The sequence below is a fragment of the Pelecanus crispus genome, chromosome 14, assembly GCF_030463565.1.
Source record: "Pelecanus crispus isolate bPelCri1 chromosome 14, bPelCri1.pri, whole genome shotgun sequence".
Taxonomy (NCBI): domain Eukaryota; kingdom Metazoa; phylum Chordata; class Aves; order Pelecaniformes; family Pelecanidae; genus Pelecanus; species Pelecanus crispus.
The window spans coordinates 9,401,426-9,407,719 of record NC_134656.1 but is presented as its reverse complement, the minus strand read 5'-3'; positions in this window follow the sequence as shown (position 1 = coordinate 9,407,719).

Genomic DNA, 6,294 nt, shown 5'->3' with positions numbered 1-6,294 from the left:
CTAAACCAAACAAAACCCCCATGCTAATACAGCCCTGAAACCAACTGTAAAATAGTTACTTGAAAATTTTATTTAAAAATGAATATTTGATCTGATTTTGCTGACTCTGAAAGCCATGCACAGTCATACAAAGACCCTTCAAAAGGAATTTTGTTTGTTTGCTTCCCTTCTGGAGTTCTTGGCAGTTTTATTAGAACAAATGAATTACTGCTTTAAGGAAATAATTGTCAAAGTCTCCTAACCTCTCATAAGAACTCAGTTTCATTTTCATCAAAATCAGCAGCAAATTGCCACAAATGGGAGCACATTGTGGGGGCAAATAATCAGTAATTTTGAATTTATTATCAAGAAGAGAGGTGGCAATTCATACGACTGATGTGCACAATGAACTGGAGAGCTAAATGGGAAGTTAGCTGTCCTTACTTAATCCACTGTCAACATAAAGTGGCATTATCCTTGGAACACAACAGAATGCATCTAGCTCTAAATCGCCATCTTTTTCTATTTACTGTACAGGTAATTAAAAGCTGAGTATGTATTTGGAATGTAAGATGTGCCTACAATTAGGGAACATGAATGCTATTCAATTCCACCACATAAAAGCACAGACTGATCCAAAAAAAAAACCAAACCACCAAACCAAAAACTACTTGCCTTTATTATTAACTAAGTACTAAAAAACCTCTGTAATCAAAAAAGCAGGAATATTTGTAAACAATAATGTGAACAAAGTCCTTCATAGAGAGTTTATACTGAATATCTGTATCTTAGAAACAATTTCTCATTATACTGAGAAATTATCACAGCTTCTGTTTCACAAAGTTGTTCTTGATATCTGTCAATTTTCATTTATGCTGGAAGAAATAAACTTGCAAGATTTTACACATGTGTGCACCCACACACACACATATATAACAGAACTGACAGCCAAATCTTCACCAAATTTAAACCTGTATCAATGAAGTTCTATAAATTGATCAAAACCTAGTTTACAGATAATAAAATTTCTGTACTACATCTGATTTTCAACTTGTCAATAAACTAATTCTTTGCATAACAACTGGACATAGGTGCTACGTCAATCAAACGCTCAAAATCTATAGGTGACAAAGGAGGTTTTCATTTTTTATTTTGGTCAACAAGTGGCCAGCTGACACCCAACAGTGTCATTTGGTTCTTCCTGTGGGCAGCTTGTTTGCTTAATGCAATCCACATGAGCCTAAATTTCTGTAGCAAAGTACACATTCAGTGGACCTATTAAGCATTGTTTCCTTCTTCACCCTTTAATTCTCTTCCTTTGGGAAAACAGAATTTTTCTTTTCTTGCTGTTAGTCTTTAATAGCCCAATTCTTATTACAAACTTAAATCAGGAGTAACACTATTGGAGTTTATTCAGTTACATAAGCGTAGAAACCCAGTGAGAAAAAGGAACGATGATCCCCCTTTTTTTCTACCCTGTCAGATGTGAACCAATATTCTTGTAAATCACAACATTACAGCTGTTAGTATGGGATGTGTAACGAGAAAAACAAGCAAATACTGCACAGTAGCTTAAGATATCGAAGTCTTTAAATAAGATCTAACATGAACAACCACCACCGCCATGTGATTTATTGATTATAACTCAGCACAGGACAGGCCTCAGTGGCAACTGCTTTCTATATTAAGCATTAGAAGGCAGCCCATGTGATACCTATTACAGAGGTGAGAGTTTGCATCTCTGTTCCCATTACCAAGAGGATCAACATCACTTTTCCCAGTAATATCCCTATGCATAGATCTCTGGAGAAAGAATTGGAACTGATCCAGCAAACATCTTGCAAAACATACTATACTATATACAAACCCCACCAAATGTAAACCAGACTCCTGTAGCTCTGCAACAATACTAGACATTTCCAGATGGCAGGTAGCAAAAATGATGCCTGTATACACATACCAGAAACTTCAAGAGTTTGAAACTATCACAGTTTTAGTTAATCCTGGATTGTCTATTGTGCATTTCAAATTTCAAAGGGATAATAACCTGTGCTCCTGTGGAGTTCCTCTCTCAGTTGCTAGAGTCCTGCAAATAATGCAAATAAAATAAACCTTGCAGCTGCATGCAAACGACTACTGCCTCCCTTCATTTAAGTAACCATAAGTAATTCAGAAGTGCATGTGGGTTGCCACTGTGCACTGTCTTTTATAAGCTCCTTAAAGGGTCCTGCCATTTCATTTCCTATTAAAGGTCTACTCCAATCTACAAGAATGCAATCAAGATAACTAAAAAGGACTAGACCCTAGACCTCCAAAATTTAATACTAGGCCCTACCTTTAACCTTCACAATGATGTAATCTAACACATTTTACTACAGAATCGGCACAGGCTAAAAATGACTTCATGGTCAGTGACTACAGCTCAGCACACAGACAACAATGTTGTGATGTTGCTGCATCTTAACTGTGATATTGTACTTTGTGCCTTTACAGCACCTGAACTAAAAAGAGATGCTACAGAGAGCTGTGACAAGGATTCATTATCAAACACCTGAGAATTTGAGGTTTGTTGGATAAGAAATATTTACAAGAACTGTTTACAACGATTCAGATTTAGATTTGTGCCAGATTTTTTCGTATGTACTGGGTTTTACTGAGCTAGTATTCATCATCAGGAAAAGATCAGACTCAGAGGAATCTGATTATAGTTTTAACTGCTTGATCCTTTGGGTGGAGAAGAACAGATTAATCTTTCCATCTTGTTTCTTATTTATTGAATACTATATTTAGCTGTGATGTTTAACAGTACAGTACGGTATCTTAATGTGTAATAGAAGAACATGGCAGATGAGGAAAAAATTAGGGTATGTATTCCGTATTACATTTTAAATAGACAAATTAATTTTCAGAATTTTGACTAGTTTTGCAAACCTGTTAGGCACATTCTTAAGCCTGAGTATATATCATACAGTCAAATATTTTGCTGAATCTGGTCTTGCATATGAAATTGAAATTAGTAGCAAATGAAAAGCTTTCAGAAGGAAACAAAACCAGAAAACTCAAGTCTTTGCAATGTACTTCATATTTGACCTCTTCATATTTAAGTTTTCGATTAACATGCCAAAGAGGAGGAGCTAAATCTAAATCCCAAGTATTCATATTTCTTCTGATTTTGCTATTGAATTTCAGATTTTAAAATTAAAGCTATCTTCAGTACATCAACCTTTTCCTGGCTCCTGATTAAACTACAAGGGTGTTAAACACAATACTACACAGGGTACATGGAATCTGATCAATATTACTGGACTATGCACCTAGGTAACTTTCCAAGAAAGAATACTTTCCAAGACATCAAGACCAGCCAATATTTTAAGGTCTTTTTAATTGTTTTACCATTTGGTTCCCAGACAGATTCAGACTTCCAGTACACCACGCAAGATCTGCAAAGACATTCTACACAGTTATCCTGTGATTTTCGAAAGCATTTATAACACTTAGGAGCCTGAATCTTTAATTTTTCCAAACAAATTTCTGGTATGTTCACATCACACAAAGGGTACATACGCTTCTAAGACTATGCACTTGTGACAGAGCACTAGCACCCCAACCAGAAAGGGTATTGCTGAATCATGGCAGAGATGCGATGCAATCAGAAATGGCGCAGGAAGGCAGGGCTTACTGGAGTTTTGCTACACCTAAGTTATATTATTTAGAGCTGCCAAATAATGTATCTGCAGACGTGTGTTGCACCATGTTCCTGTGTCAGTCTGGCATCTCTAGCATTCATACCACCAGTTGGTACAGAAATGTCTTTTAAACTTCTTAGTTCATAGCTTTTGAAAATGTTATGCCAAGCTAGAGATGTGCACAGCTTACTGCATACAGTGGTGGTAATTACACATGCAATTTGAGAACTTTTCCCACATTTGTGCCTGTTAAAAATGTTTAAAGGTATCATAGTAAGATAGTCATTTGACAAAGAAGGAAAGTGAAAGAACAAGCAATGCAGGATATACTTCTAGATTAAATATGCCTGTCTATATTGATGAAAGTTTTACTTCTGCTACAATGCAAAGTCAAAAGAAGATGGTTTCTTGAATGATCTTAATACAAGATCATTCAGACCTATCTGAAATAAATTATCTTGTTGGGAGTGGATAAAGGTGGTTTGTGTTTTTTTTAAGAACCTTAGATACGTATCAATTTTGGTTGTCATACAGACCTACTCTCTGAGAGGTTACTGTGACCCATTCATATTGATCTACATGCAGATAGGAGTGAAATGTTGACATTTTGTAAGTGCTTTTATGTCTTCACAGACAGTATTTTTCATAGGAACCAGAATAAATTGGTTTGGTTAAATTTTCTCCTATTTTATCAGTTACAAAAGAGAGATTCATCCCTGCTGGAAGGGCTTTCTTTATAAATAAGGAGAGCTTGTGATTTAATCCTTTAGCAAGAGCACTCAGAAGTGATTCATATGTGGTATGCTTGCTGCCTGATGCCACAGACAAAGAACATAACTGATTTTTAAAGAAGCTAAACACACAAATCTAAGTTCAAAATGCATATCCTTCATTATCTTGACTACACATGCAGCTGGCACAACTGTGCTTACATTCCACATCTACTGCAGGTACTTACTAATGTCCATACGTGCACATGACAGATAATACAGTAACATTCAGCTTCCTAATGTGTTTGCAAACCAGTCTCATGGACATTTTACACATGCATTTGGATGCCCAAAGTACCCACTCCAAAATGTTTAAAATTAAAAAACAGTATATGATACTGATTTTGAAATATCACTTATCATTACTGGTATATAAAAACATGTAATTGTTCAAGATACACAGGCTAATCCTTCCACTCATTTCAGAATTGGAAAAAACCTCATTTGAAGATGTCATCTTCAAGAATAGAGCTATAAACAGAATTAGAAATAAAGATGTAGGTTTGTCACTATGAGAAAATATCTAATAATAAAGCTACTGAATCACTGGAATAGAATGTCTGAGAATATTAGAGAATCTTCATCCATTTACATCTATTTATGTTCATCTGAATGCTTTCACTCCCTGCTCCAATGCATTTTGTGCCCTTAGTATCCTTCTCCCCAACTCATTTGTCAGTGGTGCTCACATTAATGGGGAGAAAGGGATACCCCCACATATATTATCATGGAAGATCAATGCTGTAAGGTGCTGAGCTGAGAATGGAAGCTGTGTCTGGGAGAAGGTAATGAGAGTCAAAAGAGTGGAAATTCATCGATTAGCCCTACCTTTATCTCAAACTCCTTGATACATCCTGCACTCTGTCCCCAGCAACTCTGGCAATGTATCATCCTGCCTTCCACTTCCAATATATTCTGTAGAGCTCAGCTTGAGAACCTCATAGGGAAACACTTAACAGAAACATCCCTGTAGCTGATCCCTAATTTTACCTCTCAAGCTCTGTTCCAACCAAGCTCTAATAATATTCTTTTTTCATGAAATATAAAGCCAAACTGTGGCTAGTCAGTTTGTATAGAATATATTGAAAAATTCACAAGCTGCAAGTTTTGCCCCAACCCTGGTTTTCATAGGATACATGAAGAAGCAGAATGTGGGCAAGACACTGTCATAATTCTGCAATAAAAATGACATATGGATTATGTACACTCCTAAAGAAGAACAGAAGCAGATCTGTCTGCTGCTAGACAGACCACAGGCAGAATATATAGCAATTTTGTAACAGTGCTTCAATTTCTCTCTTTTATATACCTGAAATAAAATTCAAATACCAGATTAGAATTCCTTCTTGAATCCCTGCTCAATCCATTGAAAACTTGTTCAAGAAAATGCATTTCTCTGTGCTATCCTATGTAATTCACACAACAGGGAAGATGTAGTAAAGCAGGGACTTGCACCTTGCCCTTTTTTCTTAATGACACAGCAGATTACACATAACAAAAGGGACAGGGCTGCATCATAACAGATGATGCCAAACAATTTATACTCTGCACCGATATTACAGAGTTGGGAGGAATTACATCTCAAGGCACAATCATTCTTGGAGCTTCCTTTGGAACAGAGCAACTCTGAAAAATGGTGGTGACTGGTCGCTAAACAGCAAGCTATTCCAAGAGCATTAGCCCTTGTACCTTTTATAAGCCATTACATTCAATAAATAAGGTGTTAATGGACTGAAAGAGAATTTTACAGATTAAATACTACCATTTCCATTTAAATACAGGGTTACGTTAGCTTGATGTTTGGGCTGAGAATATCTGATTCAGGTGAGGAGGGTGGAAGCACAGAGCGGATAACTAAT